Below are 21469 nucleotides of genomic sequence, written 5' to 3' on the forward strand. Positions count from 1 at the left end.
CGGTATTACGATGGGCTGCGCAGCAGGGGGGGGCGCTGGATGTGAGAAACGGTGCAAGGTACATCGCACTGCACTCTGAAACGGAAAACAGCAGTACCTCCTGCCATCAACTCACTCACCCACCCCTGCTGCCCCGACAAGTCGTGGTTACAAATCACCTGTTTCGCACTATAAACCCATTTCCTCGCCTTGACTATTGGCACTCCGGAGAGGGCGGCCTTTTCAGTGCAGCCTTGTGCTATTCCTGACAGGCTGCCGTTCATGAAAGGTGTCCTATTGGGAATTCATTTCGATCCCTGTGGGTATTCGCACACATTCATCTAAAGATCTTTCCTATTACCGTTACGCTGATCACGATCCGTCTTTCATGTGCACCACTGCCACTTGTTGACAGACAGCATGTTATTAAATTGATAATTTGCGTTATCCCACCTTTGCCTTATTGACCGAATAAAAGCATAGGAAAAAACACAAGTTATTGGGTCTTTAGCAATTCTTAACTTAAATAATTCACTTGGTATTATTCAACAGCACACACATTACCCATTAAGTCAGTGATAGTGCATTATTTTATTCCACTCATTCTGGCTTTATTTCAATCATGGCCGCAGTATAATAATTTAAATCAAGTACACTTGAAACATATTATACGGCTCGTTGACAGACGTTGCAGTAATCAAGTTTGACCACCAGTTAGCGAGCAAACAGTATTACAGTACCTCAAAGGAATTAGATATTCGAGGACTGGATGTTGAGGGGGTATGGTCTGGGCAGGGGTGTTGCTAGGTCTGAACAAGATCTGTGGCTATGCTGTCAGGACTGTCGGGACTCTGGGTTAGCTAGCCTTTTGGTTGTAGGCCCTGACCACCTATCCAGGGTTACAACTAAAAAGCCTGGGGGTATAGCCCCCTCAGCCTTCCCCCCCCACCGACGCCTCTGGGTCTGGAACGCCACTTTAGTTAGAGCAGAAATCTCAGGTCCTTGCAGGGAGATCCAGTTAGGACAAGCTGAGGGCTCTGGATTCCGATCTCATTTTGGAGATCCCTTTTAGAAGACCGTTTAAGGACTCTGCCGGGATGGGAGGTCCAAAATGCAGCAGAAGGCTCGTCTTCCCTTAGTGGCCTTTGTCTGGGTTGTCAAAATCTTGGATCTGGCATAAAGCATACATTCTCTCCGGAACTTTGCCAGGGACTAGGGAGCCTTTTTCCCAGCAGTTCAGCCTTTTAGTCAGTCAGTCCTACAGCGGCAATGCTAGTTTTCTTTGGGATCATGAGGTGCTACAGAAGCTGTGAGATCCCTGTTTTACAAAGATTTATTAGGAGCGCACACCTTATTCACAAGACGTTAATTTATAATTGGTGGCTATCTTATGGAGGATTAATGGGTGCAGGGGAGAAAAATGTGGCTCTTGCACAAAAAGTCGCTTTGTATAATCATGAAAGATAAAGTGTCGTCAATTTGTGGACACTATCTTTCATGATCCCTGTTGTACCTCAGTCTCTCGCTCTCTCTCAGAAGCCATCCACCGGGTACCGCAAGGACATGCAATTACATTTTTCCCACCGGAATACATCATGATAGCATGATAATTCCCTCGCCTACAAGGAGCGGGCCCCGGGCTAACATACGCAATTAGGGATCCAAGCCTGGGATTCTGATGTAGGCCCTCCTCTTGCTTCGAGGAATAGCACCTCCCTTCACTCTCTGTCGCACTTTCCTCACCAACTCTCCCTCCTCAGACAGAGCTCTGTGGTAAGCACACTGCAATCTGTCCATCGCTTCTCACAGTGGCGACAAACCGTCCCGGCGTCCATCAGGATCTGATATCGAAATGCCACCTCCTGCAGAGCAGACCATACTGCACGCTCCCTCCGGCTGATGCAATCACCCGGTAATCACAGGACATAAGGTCTCATCCGGAAACAGAAAGCATATCCACTTCATTGCGTCCGCGGAACCTCATTTCTCACCTAGCACATTCACTGCATGCATAGCCCCATTTTAGATGTGAAGCCGTTTGGGCCGCACAACATACCCTCTTCTTTTTGAGACATTCGTAGCATTACAAAAAACAAAAAGAACATGCTGGCGTGCTGCGTTTTGCAACCGCTACCACTTCATAAAAGGCATGAGCATAGGAAGTCATAAGGCACTCTTGTCCATTTCTGCGCTGAGTACAACTGTAGGGATTAGATATAATACATAACAATACCATGTATATTTATATAGTACATCCTGTCAGATTCCTCTCTTTTCACATTGCTCTAATCCTAGGTGCTATTATTACCCACATTTAATTTATCGACCTCAGGTGGATGAAGTGCCGGGTACTGCTCTGCTGGGATTTGAACTTGTGAAGTGCATGCTGGCTGGCACTTACCTGATGAACCATCTATCAAGACAGGGCAAAATATGAGAAATTAAGGCCAACTTGGTGCCCAGGGCGAACCACTAGAATTCCCCCCTGCGGCTGGCACACGTCAAAACCCCTCCTCAATATCAATAAATCAGTGCCACACAAATGAAGCTGAGTTCATTACATTGTAATTCAAGTACTTTACAGAAGAAATCTAATGTGAAAACACAGCTGTTGCTGTCCAAGTAAATCGTTCTTCTGTCACCTGCTCTTAGGGAAGGCCTTGCCTGGATGCATTTTCAAACTGTCTGTACTGGCACACTGTGGTGTAACCAGCCTGCCGGGGGTCTGAGGGCCCACTGACCACGTGTTGCAGGTGTTATTTTTGTTCCACCTCACTTGTATTTCGCAAGGGGCAACACTAGACTAACCATATGAATTATTTTCGGATAGATGGTTATCATTCCAAGATGGACAGTCTGGTACACTCCTTTTCTACTTTTTCAAAATACCTCTATGAGAGTGGGAAAGGGGACAAATAGCACCAAGGAGTGTTCCCGTCTGCTTTGCATTAAATCACAAAAGCATTATAGGAGTATAACAGTGATCAGAGATCACTTTACTTGATAAAGTCGTCAGTGAAAAAAGGGTTGTATTTGTGAATCTCTAAATATATAACAGACACATGGCTTGATGCTCACATCACTCTTCACAGCACACACCCTAACATTCAAATGTTTGTGACCATGAACCATGCATACTCATTCAGACACCTTACGTTTTTGGATGCAAGTATAAAATGGCTGCAAAATCAGCTACTCAAATGAGGTATAAGGGCTCTTTTGCTTCTTGTTCCTGGATAATTTTAGATGAGGAGAGGGTGGATCTCAGTGTGCGCATGCCCAGCCCCCAATAACAAAATATTTCTAGGCAATTATATCTAAAGCCAGGAAAGTATACCCTACAAGAGACACCCAATAAAACAATGTTGAGAAAGGAGACACAGAAAGGATTGTACCTCTTGCAAACTTTAGCCTGTCTAGTAATAAGCTGATAAAGTGCTTCTAATGTGTGGTAAAGGGTCCACAGTTCCTCAGCCACTACCTCCTCGCCATTACGCAGCCCTCATGGGTTATATCGGCAAAGAGAGCAGGCCCATGCTTTATCTAACAGAGATAGCATTAGCATCTCTTAATAGTGCTGTCCTGCAGCTAGTGTAAATCATGGTGTAGCATTGTAGAAAAGGGTGTTTGGCCTAGTGGATATACAACTCAGGGCAACTTCATTGATTGCTTTATATGTCTAAGTGTGGGCACAGTATGGCATACTCATCAGAGCTGCATACACATATATGAAGCGTGTGTGTGCTATTTTATGGACATGGGACACATACAAAAACAGACATGTGTGCTTTTACATAGAAGAGCATCACATAGACACCATTAACCAACAGGGTGGTGACTTGTACAGGTTTCTTTCATCAGCCCTGGATTTGTTTGTTGTACAATGTGCATACTCGTATATTGAAATTGCGCTTAAACAGTGGAAACAGTTACTATCTGGAAACAATATATCAGATTAATTACGGTGACTACATCCTATTTTATTGGATCAATTATGCTGATCGCATTTTATTCATTTTATCTTATTTAAATGTACCTTAATTGTATTAATCGCACGGATGTTCAATTGTATATGCTATGTTTATAACTTTGTACAATGTTTGATGGATTTTTATTCCAAATAAACTAACTGGTCTGAACTGAAACATTGCTGCACACATATCACTGCATTGATATTCCATGGACTACTGTCTGCATTGTAAAGGAGCAGATGTCTTCATCACTGATAGACTACACCCCTCACCTCCATCATATTGGATGAATAACAAGAAGACACTTTGCATGACACCAGGTATCATCCCAATAACGCATTGAGTGTATGGAATACGTTATGCATTCAGACAACCGTATCTAATGTACCCTCGTACTGAGGGGGTAGCAGGGTATTTTCAGCCACCACTGAATATCGAGGAGTTGTAAAGACGATCTGACAGTTGCAAAGTAATATACAAAGACGCACTGAAACGATACAAGAATACTTAAGAATGAAGATGTAACTGAAGAAACAAGAGTAAACATACGTACAAGTAAGAAGAAACCATATATACAAAGAAGCTAAGTAACCAGATGAGTAGTGAATGTATACACGCAGAAATGCAAGGCAGATGAGCCATTTAGAAGCTTGCTGCAGTAGAAAACATAGCATGGATGAAGCTGCTATGTTCAAAAGATGGACGCCGGCTCTCAATGATAATAAGCAAAGAGTTTGAAGCAGAGAGACCAGAGCTGCAGAGCTAGAGGCTGAAAATACAAATGTATGCATGAACAAAGAATAGCTGCTGGCTAGAGATCAAGGATGCCACAGCGAAGGGTACAAGGCGAGGTAATGAAGATAAGCAAGGTACGCAGTACATATTTCTCTTAGATTAAGTAAATGAGCGAATATTTGCGAGTGCCAAGTATTGACAATAAAAGATGCAGAAAAGCCTATGTGAGTTAGAGCAACAAAGTCTCTGAATAAGAGGTCGAAATGGACATAATCGTGGTCTCCTCAGACGTGATTCAAAACTCAAAAACAAGGCCTATTCATTAAGCTCCAGACGAAGATAATGGTGTACCTACACTGCCTTAAAAGTCCCAGAGAAGAGAACAGCCTTCAAGGTCAACTACAAAGAAGAGGCCTTGGCTTAGGGCCTGAGAGATGATGGATTAATTGGGCGAGTGAGTAGTAGTCTGACGTTGTCCTCTGCACCTGAGTTTCATTTTGCTAGTGAGCCGAGCGTCAAAGGTTGGGAGAGGATGCCAACCTATCATGAGATCCTATGTAACAATGAGCATACAATGTTGCATGAGCCAATCTGCTACTGTTATACTGCTATAATCTGTATTATATGTAGTTAGAGGGATGTTTGAGGCTTGCCAACTCAGCACGGAAGCATGGAAACTGCTCTCCTGAACATCTGTGAAGATCTGCTCTCCAACCTTGATTCTAATCTCCCCTCTGTCCTCATGCTACTCGATCTCTCTTCTGCCTTTGACACAGTCAACCATGCCACCCTGCTCAATCGCCTCTGTGATAGCCTGGGTATCACTGATAAGGCCCTAGCTGGCCTGGCTGACCTCATTCCTCTCCAACCAACCCTCCCATGTCCAACTTGGGTCCTTCCTTTCCTCTATCTCACTCTCCACTTGTGGTGTTCCCCAGGGGTCTAACCTCTCTCCCTGACTTTTCAATCAATACCGGGCACCCCTCGCCCACCACACTGCTGCTCTCTGCTCCAGCTTTCAATAGTATGCGGATGACACTCAGCTCATTTTCAGGCTCCCCTCTGCCACCTCCTCTCCCGCTCTCATCTCTGACTGTCTGTCTGCAATCCAGGAGTGGTGTGCCTCCAAGGACCTCTGCCTTAATGCCAGTAAGACAGAGATCCTGTTCATCGGCACGCCTGCACCTTCCTTTCCCGTTTCTCTCTGGCCGGCGTCCCTTGGCCCTCTTGCTGCCCCCACTTGTGAGGCTAATAACCTCAGGGGCATCTTCGACTCCATGCTTTCCTTTTCGCCACATATCTCTGATGTCTCTAAGAAGTCAAACTACCAACTGCACCTGCTCAGGGGTATTCTTCCCTTCCTCTCCTTCCCTCAGAAGCTCACTGTTTCTAGAGCACTGGTGCTCTCTAGGCTGGAATACTGCAACAGCCTCTTTCTAAATCTGCATACCACTACTCTCCGCCCTTTGCAACTCATCCAGAACAGGACTGCAAGACTTGTCCTTGGCCTCAAGCCCAAGGATCGTATCTCTCCAGCCCTGAAATCCCTTATTTGGCTCCCAGTGACTGCAAGGATTAAGTTGAAGACCCTCTGCATTGTCCACAAGGCCTGCAATACCTTCAACTCTCCCTTCGAAAATACGTTCCTGTCGGAGCTCTTCGCTCCTCCACCTCCATCTCCCTCAGGGTCAGTCGGTTCTCCAAGCATCAAGTTGGTGGTAGATCTCTTTCTTCGGCTGGGGCCTCCCTCTGGAACAGCCTCCCTGCCTCTCTGAAACTTGAGGAGAACCATCTTCGGTTCCGGAAGCACCTCAAGACTTTCTATTTGTTTCTTCCTTCTCTCTTCCTCTCCCTTGCTGATCTGCCTGTTTTTGCACTGGGCACCTGGCCACCCTCTGAATTCGGGCCCAGTTCCCTGCCCACCCAGCTGCATACCCGCACTGCTTCCTGGCAACCCTTGCACTTGGGTCTGTATCTGCAACCTTACAGTCTCCTTACCTGCACTTATCAGACACCCGTTGTCTGTGCTGCATTCTTGCACTTGCCACCTGCTGGCCGCACTATCTGTTGTTTTTCGATCACTTGTTTCTGCACTTTCCACTCCTCCCATACCCCTTGCGCTTACCCCTTCCCTCTCCCCTGCACTTGCACGTTCTCAGTGTCACTGGGCCTAGTAAGGTCGTTGTTTTGTCCTACCTTGTACCCCTCCTTTGCCTTGTTGCGCTCTGAAACACTTGTGTATGGGCCCAATATAAATAAAATATCATATCATATCATGGCAATACTTCTTACAACTACATTTTGCACTATTTGTCTTTTGTATTTTCTTATGCTCTTTATGTTTCGTGAGATATTGTTTTATAATTCAAGTGAAATAACGTAGGATAAGACATTTCTTTCTATCCGTGACAAAGGCATGAGTGATATTTTTTCTGATGTTTCTGAACACCCGTTCTAAAAGAGATATTTGGGAAGATAATGAAGGTATAAATTAATATATTGACAATTTGGCCCATTTAAAAAATAACATGTGGTATCAACACATGAGAGAGGTGGGGAAGAGAACGTCAGATGAAAGCTGCTATGTATCCTCTCGTCCCTTATGCCATGAAAGCAGCCAGAACATTAATTGTAAGAGAAATATCTGCCCACGATGCGAAGTGCCTCAGCCAATTACCAGCGTGCACAACAAGAGGACAATTCGAAGGAAGATGGGCAACCCTATGATGGCGACCGAAGAAATCATTTCCATATGAAGATGCATACGTAAAAACGCAGAAGATGGAAAAGACATAGGTTGGTTGAACAGAATGCTCATATATTCATCTCTGACTGGGCTGGAGAACAAATAAGGGGTGCTGAAGAGAAGCGGTTGGGATGTGAAGATGTACAGAAAACACGAGAGTTGCAGGATCCTGGGAGAGACCTCAGCTATTTGTACATGGACGAGTTGCCACCAGTACAGGATGGGAAGAAGGAATGTTAGCATGCAGTGCACATTTATTAATGAAACAATCAGTATCAATAGTGCACATTGTAAACAACAGATACCTAAAGTCATGGGCCAATTATTCAAAATTACTAACATTGGTTGAAAATGAAGCAGGGCTGGTGTCCATAATACCAATAAAGAATGTGACAACATGCTTCAGGAACAAAGGCCTGGTTCTAGTTGGAGAAAATAAAGGATGCAAGCAGATGCTCAAAGTACCAGGAATGAATAGAGGAACTGCTGTGCTAATGGATCGCTATTAGGCCTGTGGCTACAAGTCTTATTTGAAGCTGCCTAAATATTGGGGAGGAACGTGTTCTTTGGTGATCATACATGTTCCTGCATTGGTGATACCCCAAAGGGATCTCCATATTGACAGTTTCCTGAAGATGGATGCACACCTGGGGAATAAGAGATCGCTTAACTTCACACGATGAAAGAGGGAGAACTATTTTTCCCCAAAATTGATAGAAGCCTAACATGACATTCCAGATGATCATACATTGTTCAGCAGCAGAGCAGTGATATTCACAGCTATATTCATGGCAGGACTCCAGACTGCTGAAAATGCCAAGTGGTTACAGATGACTAGCTGGGAGCTGCTACAAATGATAAACATGAACATAAAAGGATTTAATGCGAACAAAGAATAACTGAGGGCAATCAGGCTCATGACCCTCCAGAACAGGTATGTCCTGGACTTAATTACAGTAATGAGAGGAGGCATGTACGCCAGTATCAGGCCTTCTTGTTGTACATTCACACCTGCCCATGGTGGAGAAAAGGAAACCCTGACAGAAGCAATAGCTATGCTGTGAACCCTGCATATGGAAATGGTGGATGAAGTAGACGAGACCAATGATGAAAATTGGTTTTCGTTCCTGTTGTCATGGGTTCCAACTTGGCTGCCAACTGCCTTCAAACTACTTGGAGCAATACGGCTGTTAGTATTGCTGGGATTCTGTCTTATAAGAATACTCATAGGACAGTGCAAGAACACAGCAAAGAAAGCAATTGGGATGAAGATAATGATTGATGTAAATGCTGTGACTGATGAGCACAAACAGACCGAAAACACTACCTGTGAGCACCTGAAAGAACGTCCTCTAGTACCCCCAGGAACAAAGTTCTGTTATCCTAAGGATCATAAGAACTTTTTAGGGCATTGGGTGTTCTATCAACCAACTGGAGAGTGCTGCCACATGACCTACAGTGTGGATGAACATATAAAGAATGCAGGTGACCCGAGGGGGTGACTAAGATATGGATTCTGAAGAAATCATTATTGGAAGAAGAATGAAGAGAATTGCGGAAGAGGAGGTGGTCGAGGACTCGACCAGAGGGGGAATAAAGAGGAGCAGACGTGTACGTCACTGATAGATTCTGCCCCCTCACCTCAGTCATACTGGATGAATAATAGGAAGACACTGTGCATGACACCAGGTATCATCCCAATACTGCATCAAGTGTATGAGAGATGTTATGCACTGAGACACCTATATCGAATGTGCAATCATACTGAGGTGGAAGCAGTAGATTTGCAGGCACCACTGAATATCGAGGAATTGTAAAGAAGATCTGACAGGTGCAAAGCGATGTCATAAGGAAAAGATACAATGACACACTGAACCGATATAAGAATACTTAAGAATGAAGATGTAACTGAAGAAACAAAAGTAAACATACGTACAAGTAAGAATAAACCATATATACAAAGAAGATAAGTAACCAGAAGAGCAGTGAATGTATAGGTGAAGCGGCCATGTTGAAAAGATAGTAAGCAAAGTGTTTGAAGGAGAGAGACCAGAGCTGCAGAGCCGATGGAGGCTGAAAATACAAATTCATGTATGAACAAAGAACAGCTGCTGGCCAGAATTCTAGGATGCCACAGCGAGCAGCTACTGAAGGTTTCAATGGGAGGTAACAAAAATAAGCAACGTACGCAGGACATATTTCTCTTAAATTTAGTAAATGAGTGAGCATTTACGAGTTCCAAGTATTGACAATAAAAGATGCAGAAAAGCATATGTGAGGTAGAGCAACCAAGCCTCCATAGGCCTAGAGGAGTAATGACACGCAGCTTAATAGAATTAAATAGCACTAAATAAGAGATTGAAATTGACAAAATCATGGTCTCCTCACACGTGATTCAGAATGCGAAAACAAGGCCTATTCGTTAAACTCCAGACAAAGATAGTGGTGTACCTACACTCTCTTAAAAGTCCCAGAGAAGAGAACAGCCTGCCAGGTCAATTACAAAGACGAGGCCTTTGCTTAAGGCCTGACCAATGAGGGATGATGGACTAATTGGGTGAACGGGTAATAGTCTGACATTGTTCTCTGCACCTGAGGTTCATTTTGCTTACGTGCTACTAGTGAGCCGAGTGTCCAGGGGATGCCGACCTATCATGAGTCCCTCTGTAAAGATGAGCATACAATATTGTACGAGCCAATCTGCTACTGTTATACTGCTATAATCTGTATTGTATGTCGTAAGAGGGAAGTTTGAGGCTTGCCTATCAGAGAAGGAGCAGCCAATAAAGTTATTTACACTGATACACTCTATAAGTAGATATGTTCCCCTAACCAATCCCTGAACCTGATAGGTTTTATTATTTGCCACGTAGGATGACATCATAGCTGATGCATATTGAGGTATAAAGCCTTTGTGTAACTAAACTATTATTGTGAGTGTGTGGATTACATTTTGTTATTCGCCAGATTGCCCTACTTTATTGAACTGATAATAAAGTAGTACTTTGCCATAATCTTTGAGTCTGTCCAGTCATTTGGGTTCAAGACTGTTTATTATGGTAATCCCATTCTGCACATAGACTTGCCCAAAAAGTGCTACTGCACAGCATGGTTGATTTGGTATTTTGATTGATTTGGTATTCCTAACGCGCCTTTACACAAGTGTTTCTAGGCGCCACAAGACAGGAAGGGGGAGAGAGAGGGAAGACGGGAGAAATGATCCTACTAGGCTACAAATGAGGCACTGGTGGGGCGTGACCTAGCATAGATGTGCTGTTCTCCACTAAATAAACATAGGTCATTTGCAGCAGGATCAGTACAAAGAGTCACCCCGATCCTCTCCAATGTACAGTTACAGAAAAGTTATGTGCTGACAGCCCGTATTATTAAAAAAGAAAGCGTTTGAGCACACAAATATTTTTGTAGACTCAAAGAATCTTTATTAATTAGAAAATCTGTACAAGTCTTATTGTTCATGGTCAAAGCGCTGTCTGCCAGCACATAACTTTTCTGTGATCCTACTAGGCCTTGTGTCATTCGGATTGTGCAAGTGCAACAACAAAAGTGCAAGGGAGAAAGGGAGAGGGGGAAGTGCATGGGTGAGGGTAGGGGAAAGTGCTGCTAGGGCCCCATGGCTCTGAATAAGTGCAACCAGGGTAGCGCGGCTCTGGGTAAGGCATGTAAGGCAGGGGGCAGAAGGAGTTATAGTTACATCCCCTACGTGTGCGCCTGTAGGCAGTGAAGGATGACTGGTCATGGAGGGTCCTGGTATCTTGTGAGACTCTGAGGGTACCTGGCAACCAGTCAGGGCAGGCAGACAGGAAAGTTACCCTACGCATGTGTGTGCAGTTGAGTGCTGATATTGCATTAGGGAAATGGGTGATGGCGTAGAACTGTGCCTTTGCAGCATGCACCTGGACCTGGGTTATGGGCAGAGAGTTGTGCTGATGGGCCTACTTCATGAGCTCATCCAACACTTGCTCCAGCATATTGGAGAATGTTGGATGGGACATCCCATGCAGCATCTCAACAGATTTCTGAAATGCACCTGTGGCACAGAAGTGGAAGACAGACCCCAACTTCAGCATGGGTGGGATGGTAGTTCTGATGGCGATGACGCTCCGGAAGTCAGCCTTTATTAGGGTCAGCAGGTCTGCAATGGTGTGCCAGTCCAAGTGATAAAGCAAGACTAATTGCTCATCGGACAGTGTCCACTGGGACGGACGGACACGTGGTATAGCCGGCCTCTGCATCATATGTTTCCTCTGCATTTATGGTGCCTCTATCCTTCCCTGCTGTGGCCTTGCATGCTGCTGGAGCTCACCGAACAGTAGCAGGTTGTGGATGCTGTAGTTCATGTGTGGTTGTGGCTGCATGCTGCTTGGATGTTTGTTTGGGGAAGGTGTGTACCTTAAATACACTTTTGATGGCAGTTATTGGCACCTATGCATTCATTTCCATCAACTGGGTGCTTTGACCTACAGGTGGAGGTAACGGCATTGTGTTTTTGGTGGAATGACCACCTATTTTTGGCAGCATTTCAACTGTATTTTCCACTTGTAATGTGGCAGAATTACAATTTTGGTTTATGGCAGCAATTCCGCTGGCGGATTAACTTGCAGGGCTAATTTCCGACGGTTTTTGGCGGTAATTCTGCCCGTGCCCCAATTTTAAGATAAGAAAATATATATTCATTTAGTGAAATACATTTCGATAACATCACATGATACCGCAGTAATGGATTTACTGACAACTTTACCACTTACCGCCAAACTCGCAATGGGGGACAATGTTTTCTAAGCTAAGGCCTGTCCCATTAATGGTGCCTTTTACACAAGAACAGGCCATTGGTCCCTTGCACTGTTTAACGCCAAGCACTACGGGAGAAGTGCTGCTCTAAGGCCAATAGGTTTACTTGTACAGAAAGATGAGCTGCAAGTGCAGCACCACTCTGTCAGTGCACAGAACCATGGGTCCTAAAAGCACTGCCACGGCTGAACTCTAGGCTGGCAGCCGCCCGGGAGGCTCATCACAGTGCGCCAGGCCTCAGCAGGCGCCCAGTGGACTCGTGCTAGCAGGGAACGCGTCAGAGCGGCTTCAGGCCTTAACCGTAATAAATGCTGCTAATTACATTTGAGTGTTGCAGGGAGACTGAGCTGCAGAAGGCACCAGCTTGTTTTTTCTCATTTCCTATGACGTGGGCCTAACCTGTTGCAGCATTAATTCTGCTTTATTCCCCGTCGATTTTAGTATGCAGAGGAGCGATGGTATTAATGCTGCTGGCTCTTTTCTTACACTTCATTATAGATTCGGTTCTGGGCAAAGAAGTGGTCCCAGCTGTGCCTCTTGAAATCTGTCTGATCTCAGATGCTCGGCTTCATTCCTCAAGGGCTAGGCCCACCAAGCACCCATCCTTGGGTACCATCTTTTCTGGCCTGGAGTTCCCTCCCCAAACAAGCATGCTGCGCTATTCACCCAGGTCACTTGCGCCCACATGAGCGTGCCCAGTGGGAAATGTGGTCTTGTTCAGACGGTTACTTTGCCATTGGGTGGAGGTGACATCTGTGATTGCCTTCTGAAAGGGAGAAAGGCGACGTTGCACTTAGAATGACGCTCGACAGCGGTCACACTTTCCCCTGGTGACTAGACGTTGGAACTGCAGGGCAAGCAAGGAGTGCAGGAAAGTGTGCATCACGGTGGGATGGGAGTGGGGCAGGTGGAGGCCCCTGCAGCGGGAAATGTGGGAGAGAGGGAGTGGGGAAAGGTATATTATGTTATATAAATGTATAGAGCGCACAAACACCATAGGCAACTTGGCACTAAAAAGCACCAAAAGAACAGTAAAGGAGCCACAAGAACGAGGGCTAAAATAGATAAGTTGTTAACAGATGCCTAAACTGAAGATGGTTTTCTACGGCCCTAAGTGTAGGTGGTAGAGAGTTCCAAAGTGTGGCTGCAGAACCGGAAAAAGAGCGGCCACCAAACCTGGCCAGATGGAAATGGTTGACTGGAATCAGCTGGCCGTTCTGGGAGCACAGGATACGAGTGGGCACTCAGGTGGAAACTTGTCCCGAAGAAACTGTACCCACTCCAAAGAATTGCTGGTGCATGATACAAAGAGATTTAAATGAGATACACGTGGATACTGTCAGCCAGTGAACAGAAATCTGTGCTCTATAAAGGTTGCCAGTCACTGCCCTGGCTGCCAAGTTCTGCAGGGCCTGAAGCCGCACTGTAAGATAGAGTGGTTGGGCTAAGTAGAGAGAATTACAGTAGTCGATGCGGCTCAAGACAAGATCCACAAAGATTGGCGCCCGAAGAAAGGGTGGAAGAAACAGGAGGACTTTCTGCAAAATTCTTAATTGAAGGTGGACGGTCTGACAGACCGCGCTCACCTGAGCCTCGTCAGATAAAGAAGAAGAGAACTTGAACCTAAGATTTTTGAACACTGAAACGGGTGAGGGTAGTGGGCTGAGTTCCAGAGGCCAGAATGAGGAGGTCCAGTGAGACAGAGAAGAAGTAACAGAAGAAGAACCAACCACCAAGACCTCCGTCTTCTCCCTGTTCAATTTCAGCCAATTGCTGCCCATCCATCCCGCTACTGCCGTCAAACAACCCCTAAGCCGAGGCACCGTGTCCGACTGAGAGACATCGATCTGGACGATGATTTGGGTGTCATCGGCATAGGAGTAACCGCAGAGCTGCCGATGAGGAAGATAAAGAGTGACATTGCGGTTAAGACCTTTAATGGGTAGCCTCCCGCAATGTCGCTTTCTTGTTAGCATTCTAGGGACATAGGTCCGACATCTGCCTATGTAGGCACTTGGTTGGCTATGCGTTTGAGTTATGTGTGCCACTTGACTTGTTGGGGTAGATGTATGAAGGTGAAACTTATTGGGTTGCTACATAGACTTAACAAAGGAAGAGGATAAAGATTTAGCTGATTCGCATTGGGAAAGTAGCACGGAGTACTTGGTTCCTCTACTTCGTTTATGAAAATGAAACTTATTGGGCTGCTACACAGACTTAGTCCCATGCGCTCACATATTACCGAAAAGAATGACAAATAGCCCCCTTTTCAGTGTTAAAACTCCACTTGTGGTTTATTTCAAGGTTTCTCGTGCCCTATGATAACACGCGTTTCGATGACTTGCTCATCGTTTTCAAATCAGGGCTGTTAGAGTAACAAGAAAATTATACTTTTCAATATTTAAACTCATAACATTATTTCCCCATATTAACGTCATATGAGAGTCATTAAATGTCATAAAAGAACATTCAAACATTCAGAAATTCAAGATAATTTTCATAAAAGAAAAAAATGATTGGCCATTTTTGAGGAGGGGGCAAAGGGTAGGAGTGTTAAGGGTTAAAGAGAAAAAAGTTGGGGAAGGGTAATTATCAAAGCGATAATGACCCCTACGTAGGTCTTTAAGTCTATTAGCACATCGCAGTAGTAGCAATACATTTTGGAGTTTGGTGGTGAAGTAAAAAATGTTACTTTAAGAGCGAGTAAAGTAAATAGACAAACAGAACTAGTTTATTAAATGTGGTTTTATTTTGTAGTAATTAAGATGGTTGACTTCATAAGTTAAGTATTTTATTTGCAACTTGTTGAACTGAAAGATGTTTAACAAGACCATGCATTAGGTGCCATGTAAATGGTTTCTCTATAAGAAAGTGAGAGCTTTTTCCAGTGTTTTGCATTCTCTTTCCTGTGTTAAACAAACACGCTGCAGCCAAAATAAAGTTCCTCCCAGAGAGAGAGTGGGCCTCATTATGAGTTTGCCGGTACAGTAACAACGGTACCGGTAAGCTTGCCGGTACCATTGTTACCAGACTGGCAAATTACGAGGTCTGCTCGCGGGTGCCTTTCCGCTCGCCAGGTCTGACCTGGCAGGCGGACCGGCACCCGCGAGCAGACCATGTTGGATGCACCGGTACCATTCACGAATGGTGCCCATGCATCCGGCCTCCAGTCTCTTGTGGCCATGGACAGCCTCCTAGGGTCAGGAGGATCAGGCATGGATATCCCAGTGGGGCAGTGCCGCAAAGCTTAGCTTCCCCACTTTAACGCCTTCCCGCTGTGTTTGCCTTTTCCTGATAAAACTTTGAAGGCAAGAAAAAAAGTATGTGCCCCTTGCCCTGCCTAGCACACTCAGGGCTCATGAGGGATATGGAGGGTGGACAAGGGGCAGGATCTACTGCGATTTGACATTAACCCTAGAGACCCCCTTTATTATCTTCAGCTCTTACTGCCCTCTGCAGGCCACAAGTCGCAAAGGAAGGCATCGCGGTTGCCAGGGGAGTGACAGTGGTCATACATGCTAAACTGAGCAGGCTCTTAAAGTGATTGAGTGCCTTGAGTGCCGCGCAACCATGCTAAACGTGTTGGTGCTGTGAAAGACACATGCATTCCAGAAGTTCTTTTTCATTTAATACGCCTGAAGGCAGAGGGAGGATAGCTCCGGGGCAAGGTGCTCGCCTTGGAAGCAAAATGATGCAGAGCACCACAGGTTCGATCCCCGTGTCCGCGCTTAGAAACCTCTGGATATTAAACGCGTTATAAATAACCTATCATATCATATCATAGCTGATGAAAGAGTCCACTGAGGTAATTGCACCGTCTCCTCTCCCATGCATCAATAACTCGGGAATTTGTCATCCATCGTGGTTTTTACACAGATATGCTGGACGCTAATAACACTACTTAAAACATTCATAGAACATGACGAAATGCATAATGGCGAGGCCCAAAGCATGGCTGGATAGGAGCCTTCGGTCCCTGTCATGCTTGCGATGTTTTATATCTGCTGCTTTTCTTCTGGTTAGTGGTTGCCTTTTGGCTTCTCACACGCATGAAGTGCAGACACTTGCTCCAGGCCCCGCAAGCAGAGGGAGCAGTGAAGGCAGCGTTTTAATGTCTGCGCCCGGGGAAGGTTCTCACAATTAGAAGCGCTGTGCGTTTCCTGCTTGACTACAGTTGCTCATCCCCGAGCTTCACTGTCAATGGTAGCATTGCGGTGGACCCAGCGAGGCTTGGCTGCGGGAGGACTGCAAATGCTTCCTGGAGGCCATGTTTGTTCTCAGTGACTCTTCAATACGAATTAAAAGTAAACACAGACTTCTTCGGTGAGAAGAGTATGAATGTATGTTCCGTGAGCCTGGCTCCGGCTGACATCCCCAGAGGTAGGAGCAGTACCAGTCAGCATCAGGGGTGAACTGGGAACCAAAAGAGGCCCTGGAAATAATTTTCACGGTGGACCCATAATACACATTTTAAGCCAGCGCAAGCCTTTTCCTATAGAAATAAAATAGGTTACCAAACAAAAGAAGCCCAGGGTGCAGAGGCCTACTGACAAATCCCCATAGTCCCTTATAGGCCAGTCCACCCCTGGGGAGCATTCCATGAACAAAGATACAGTGCAGGCCTGGGATGAAAGCACACGCAGGAAGCTTTCAAAACGGAGGGAAGTGCGCAAGCCAGAAGGCAAGATAAGAGCTGCAGAGAGCAAGCCAGAAGGCAAGATGGGAGCTGCAGACAAGGCAAGTGAAGGAAAGGTGATCTACTTTCAAAATGGAGGGAGGTGGGCAAGCCAGAAGGCAAGATGAGAGCTGCAGACAGGGAAAGTGAAGGAAAGATGATCTACTTTCAAGATGGGGGGAGGTGGGCAAACCCGAAGGCAACATGAGAGCTGCAGACAGGGCAAGTGAAGGAACAGTGATCTACTTTCAAAATGGAGGGAGGTGGGCAAGCGAGAAGGAAAGATGAGAGCTGCAGACAGGGCAAGTGAAGGAACAGTGATCTACTTTCAAGATGGAGGGAGGTGGGCAAGTGAGAAGGCAAGATGAGAGCTGCAGACAGGGCAAGTGAAGGAAAGGTGATCTATTTTCAAAATTGGAGGGAGTTGGGCAAGCCAGAAGGCAAGATGAGAGCTGCAGACATGGAAAGTGAAGGAAAGATGATCTACTTTCAAGATGGAGGGAGGTGGGCAAGCCCGAAGGCAAAATGAGAGCTGCAGATGGGGCAAGTGAAGGAACAGTGATCTACTTTCAAAATGGAGGGAGGTGGGCAAGCCAGAAGGCAAGATGAGAGCTGCAGACAGGGAAAGTGAAGGAAAGATGATCTACTTTCAAGATGGAGGGAGGTGGGCAAGCCCGAAGGCAAAATGAGAGCTGCAGACAGGGCAAGTGAAGGAACAGTGATCTACTTTCAAAATGGAGGGAGGTGGGCAAGCCAGAAGGCAAGATGAGAGCTGCAGACAGGGAAAGTGATGGAAAGATGATCTACTTTCAAGATGGAGGGAGGTGGGCAAGCCCGAAGGCAAAATGAGAGCTGCAGACAGGGCAAGTGAGGGAAAGGTGATCTACTTTCAAAATAGAGGGAGGTGGGCAAGCCAGAAGGCAAGATGAGAGCTGTAGACAGGGCAAGTGAAGGAACAGTTATCTACTTTCAAATTAGAGGGAGGCGGGCAAGCCAGAAGGCAAGATGAGAGCTGTAGACAGGGCAAGTGAAGGAACAGTGATCTACTTTCAAAACGGAGGGAGGTGGGCAAGTGAGAAGGCACGATGAGAGCTGCAGACAGGGCAAGTGAAGGAAAGGTGATCTACTTTTAAAATAGAGGGAGGTGGGCAAGCCAGAAGGAAAGATGAGTGCTGCAGACAGGGAAAGTGAAGGAAAGATGATCTACTTTCAAAATAGAGGGAGGTGGGCAAGCCAGAAGGAAAGATGAGTGCTGCAGACAGGGAAAGTGAAGGAAAGATGATCTACTTTCAAGATGGAGGGAGTGGGCAAGCCCAAAGGCAAAATGAGAGCTGCAGACAGGGCAAGTGAAGGAAAGGTGATCTACTTTCAAAATAGAGGGAGGTGGGCAAGCCAGAAGGAAAGATGAGTGCTGCAGACAGGGAAAGTGAAGGAAAGATGATCTACTTTCAAGATGGAGGGAGTGGGCAAGCCCAAAGGCAAAATGAGAGCTGCAGACAGGGCAAGTGAAGGAAAGGTGATCTACTTTCAAAATAGAGGGAGGTGGGCAAGCCAGAAGGCAAGATGAGAGCTGTAGACAGGGCAAGTGAAGGAACAGTGATATACTTTCAAAACGGAGGGAGGTGGGCAAGTGAGAAGGCAAGATGAGAGCTGCAGACAGGGCAAGTGAAGGAAAGGTGATCTACTTTCAAAATAGAGGGAGGTGGGCAAGCCAGAAGGAAAGATGAGAGCTGCAGACAGGGCAAGTGAAGGAACGGTGATCTACTTTCAAAACGGAGGGAGGTGGGCAAGTGAGAAGGCAAGATGAGAGCTGTAGACAGGGCAAGTGAAGGAACAGTGATCTACTTTCAAAACGGCGGGAGGTGGGCAAGTGAGAAGGCAAGATGAGAGCTGCAGACAGGGCAAGTGAAGGAAAGGTGATCTACTTTCAAAATAGAGGGAGGTGGGCAAGCCAGAAGGAAAGATGAGAGCTGCAGACAGGGAAAGTGAAGGAAAGATGATCTACTTTCAAGATGGAGGGAGGTGGGCAATTGAGAAGGCAAAATGAGAGCTGCAGACAGGGCAAGTGAAGGAAAGTTGATCTACTTTCAAAATAGAGGGAGGTGGGCAAGCCAGAAGGAAAGATGAGAGCTGCAGACAGGGCAAGTGAAGGAACGGTGATCTACTTTCAAAACGGAAGGAGGTGGGCAAGTGAGAAGGCAAGATGAGCGCTGCAGACAGGGCAAGTGAAGGAACGGTGATCTACTGAGAAAAAGACCAGGTAACGGGTATAGAAACTGGAGGGGTGTCTGGGTGGGAGAGAGGCAGAGAGAGCAAGGTGCGATAGCTTGGCAAGGAGAGAAAGAAGATGATGTAAACAAAAGAAACAGAGGGATGAGAAGGCAAACTATACTGAGAGTGAGGGTAGGACAATGTTACACAGCCGGGGTGAATGAGTGAAGGTTAGCCTACCAGGAAAAAGATAGGACAGAGCAGGAGGTGTCATATGAGATAGGAGCGAAAATGAGGGAAAGATAGGTGTTTGAGAGTTAAGAGATAGCAAGCCACTGTAACCACAAGAAAGAGGCAGGAAGAGAAAGGAAAGAGAGGAAGTAACAGCGCTCAAACAAGAGTGGGAGCGCAGACAGCAGACAGGGACTGAGAGAAACACTGGAAGTGGCATACAATGAGTTAAAAGTGAGGAGAAGATAGACTTTTGTTGTGTGTGTGTCTATGTGTGTGTGTGTGCGCACGTGCCTGTGTGTGTGAGGGAGCCGGCCGCTGCGGGTTTCCACCTTCTATATGCTCATGAGGGGATCCCTGTCTTTTTTTCATTTTTGCAATGGTGTTTTTATGCCAGACGTGGACACCCTGTGAGCCCTGTTCTACTTTCTTATATTTTAACTGTTTGATTGTTGTTTTTTTAGTCGGTGTCCTGTGTCCTTGATGGTGCTCTGACTCCATACCTCTTCGCTGGTCTGTATCCAACTGGTGTGTTGTGTTACAAGACACAAGAAGCAATACTGCAGAGTCATGGCTTAGGTAAGAGTGGACAGCACTGTTTGTATGTCTGTAAGTTGGACAGTTCCAAGGTTACCTGCTGCAGGGGGAGTACCAAGTCCCTTGCACCCTATTCTTAGGTCTCCCGCAACATGTCGTCCCTACCAGTTGGGCATGTTGCAGCCATGCTGCTGGGATCCAGAAAATGGCTGTGAGGAAGCAACACAGCGGCTCCTCAGCTCAGAGCCTTTCTTTCCTCAGAAAGAAGCATCATGTGACTTTCCAGACCTAGGAAGCCAGGCAGGGAAATCCCCACCCCCTCCCAGCTCCATTTTACTGATGATGTCCTGTCAAAGGGACTGGTGTGTTTTCGAATTGCTTCCCTGCTTGTTGTAATGTGCTGTGGCAAAGTGGCTCCATTTAGACTCCCAAATAGAATGGTCTTATCTGTTGAATGAGGCTCATTGTGAAAGCAGGAGAACAGGGAACACTAACTTCAGAGCAGACAACTACAGAGAGAAATGGCAACACAATCCAAGATGGTAACCTGAGGTTTAATAACCTCCACTCCCTGAACCATACAACCAAAGGTCAATGTACAAGACTGGAAATGGAAGAGGAGGAGCGTGGGACATGTGACTCAAAGAGACCAGTGAGAACAGGGCAAGATATTCACAACCAATCGAGTGAAATCAAGAGGTGTATAAGTAGGAGGACATATACAGCTGAAAAGGAGATGCTGGGCAGACCTTGATGAGGTGACATGGAGGAGGTCGCTGTTGAAGCTTGGCGGACCAATGCCCCAGAGAGTGCTGTGAGAAGGAGGTGCTCTGACTTTGGCGTGGCTGAACCCACGCAAAGTGGTGCAGTGACATGAGTAACCCATGTGTGTGGCTCATGGATACTGTGACAGGTCAAACCTAAAATTAATAATGTAGCTTTCCCAAACCATATATCAATGTGGCACATGCAGAACTTGTAATATAGTGCGTTAGCTCGCATCCAGAAGCCTAACTCTAACAGCAGTATTAATGTATAACACTTCATGTCGGATTCCTCATAAGACCTCTAAAAAGAGGAGTTATTACCCAATTTAATGATAATCAGTATTAAAAAGAAAACAGCAGGATGTAGCGTAGTTTGAACATTAAAATGCCACTTACTTTGCAAGTATTACACATGGTCTATATCAAATCTTTATATTGATATTACCATCGGCAAGTTGAAAAATTGAATGGCTAAGGATTATGGTGCTATCACAAAGAATGACAGAATGTATCCCGTGAATACAAATTGTTTCGTGGACTCCATCAAGTGGATGCAAAATCCCTAAGGTGTTTTAGTGGAAAGTTCTGTAAAGGAGGAGGGAATAGAAAACATTATAATGGGAGATAGACGTGAAACTGATTTTGGTCAACCTGTACATCCATCAAGTAAAGGACTTTTGTCTGTTTGACTTTTTTCATGGGTGATGAAAGAGAGATTAGAGGAGTGACCAGAGAAGAAGGCAGATTAGCACATGGAAATCGTTATTGACCTCTTCTCTGTGGATCAGAATGTCCTGAGTGCAGTCAA

At 45.8% G+C, this 21469-nt stretch overlaps 1 protein-coding gene across 1 annotated transcript in view; it reads right to left on the reverse strand.

Moving 5' to 3' along the window:
- NRIP2 (nuclear receptor interacting protein 2) overlaps positions 1 to 21469 on the reverse strand; it is a 410611-nt gene that overhangs the window by 237590 nt on the left and 151552 nt on the right. The window lies entirely within an intron of this gene.

This window comes from Ambystoma mexicanum, chromosome 12, assembly GCF_040938575.1.
Source record: "Ambystoma mexicanum isolate Mex_15411 chromosome 12, UKY_AmexF1_1, whole genome shotgun sequence".
Classification (NCBI taxonomy): domain Eukaryota; kingdom Metazoa; phylum Chordata; class Amphibia; order Caudata; family Ambystomatidae; genus Ambystoma; species Ambystoma mexicanum.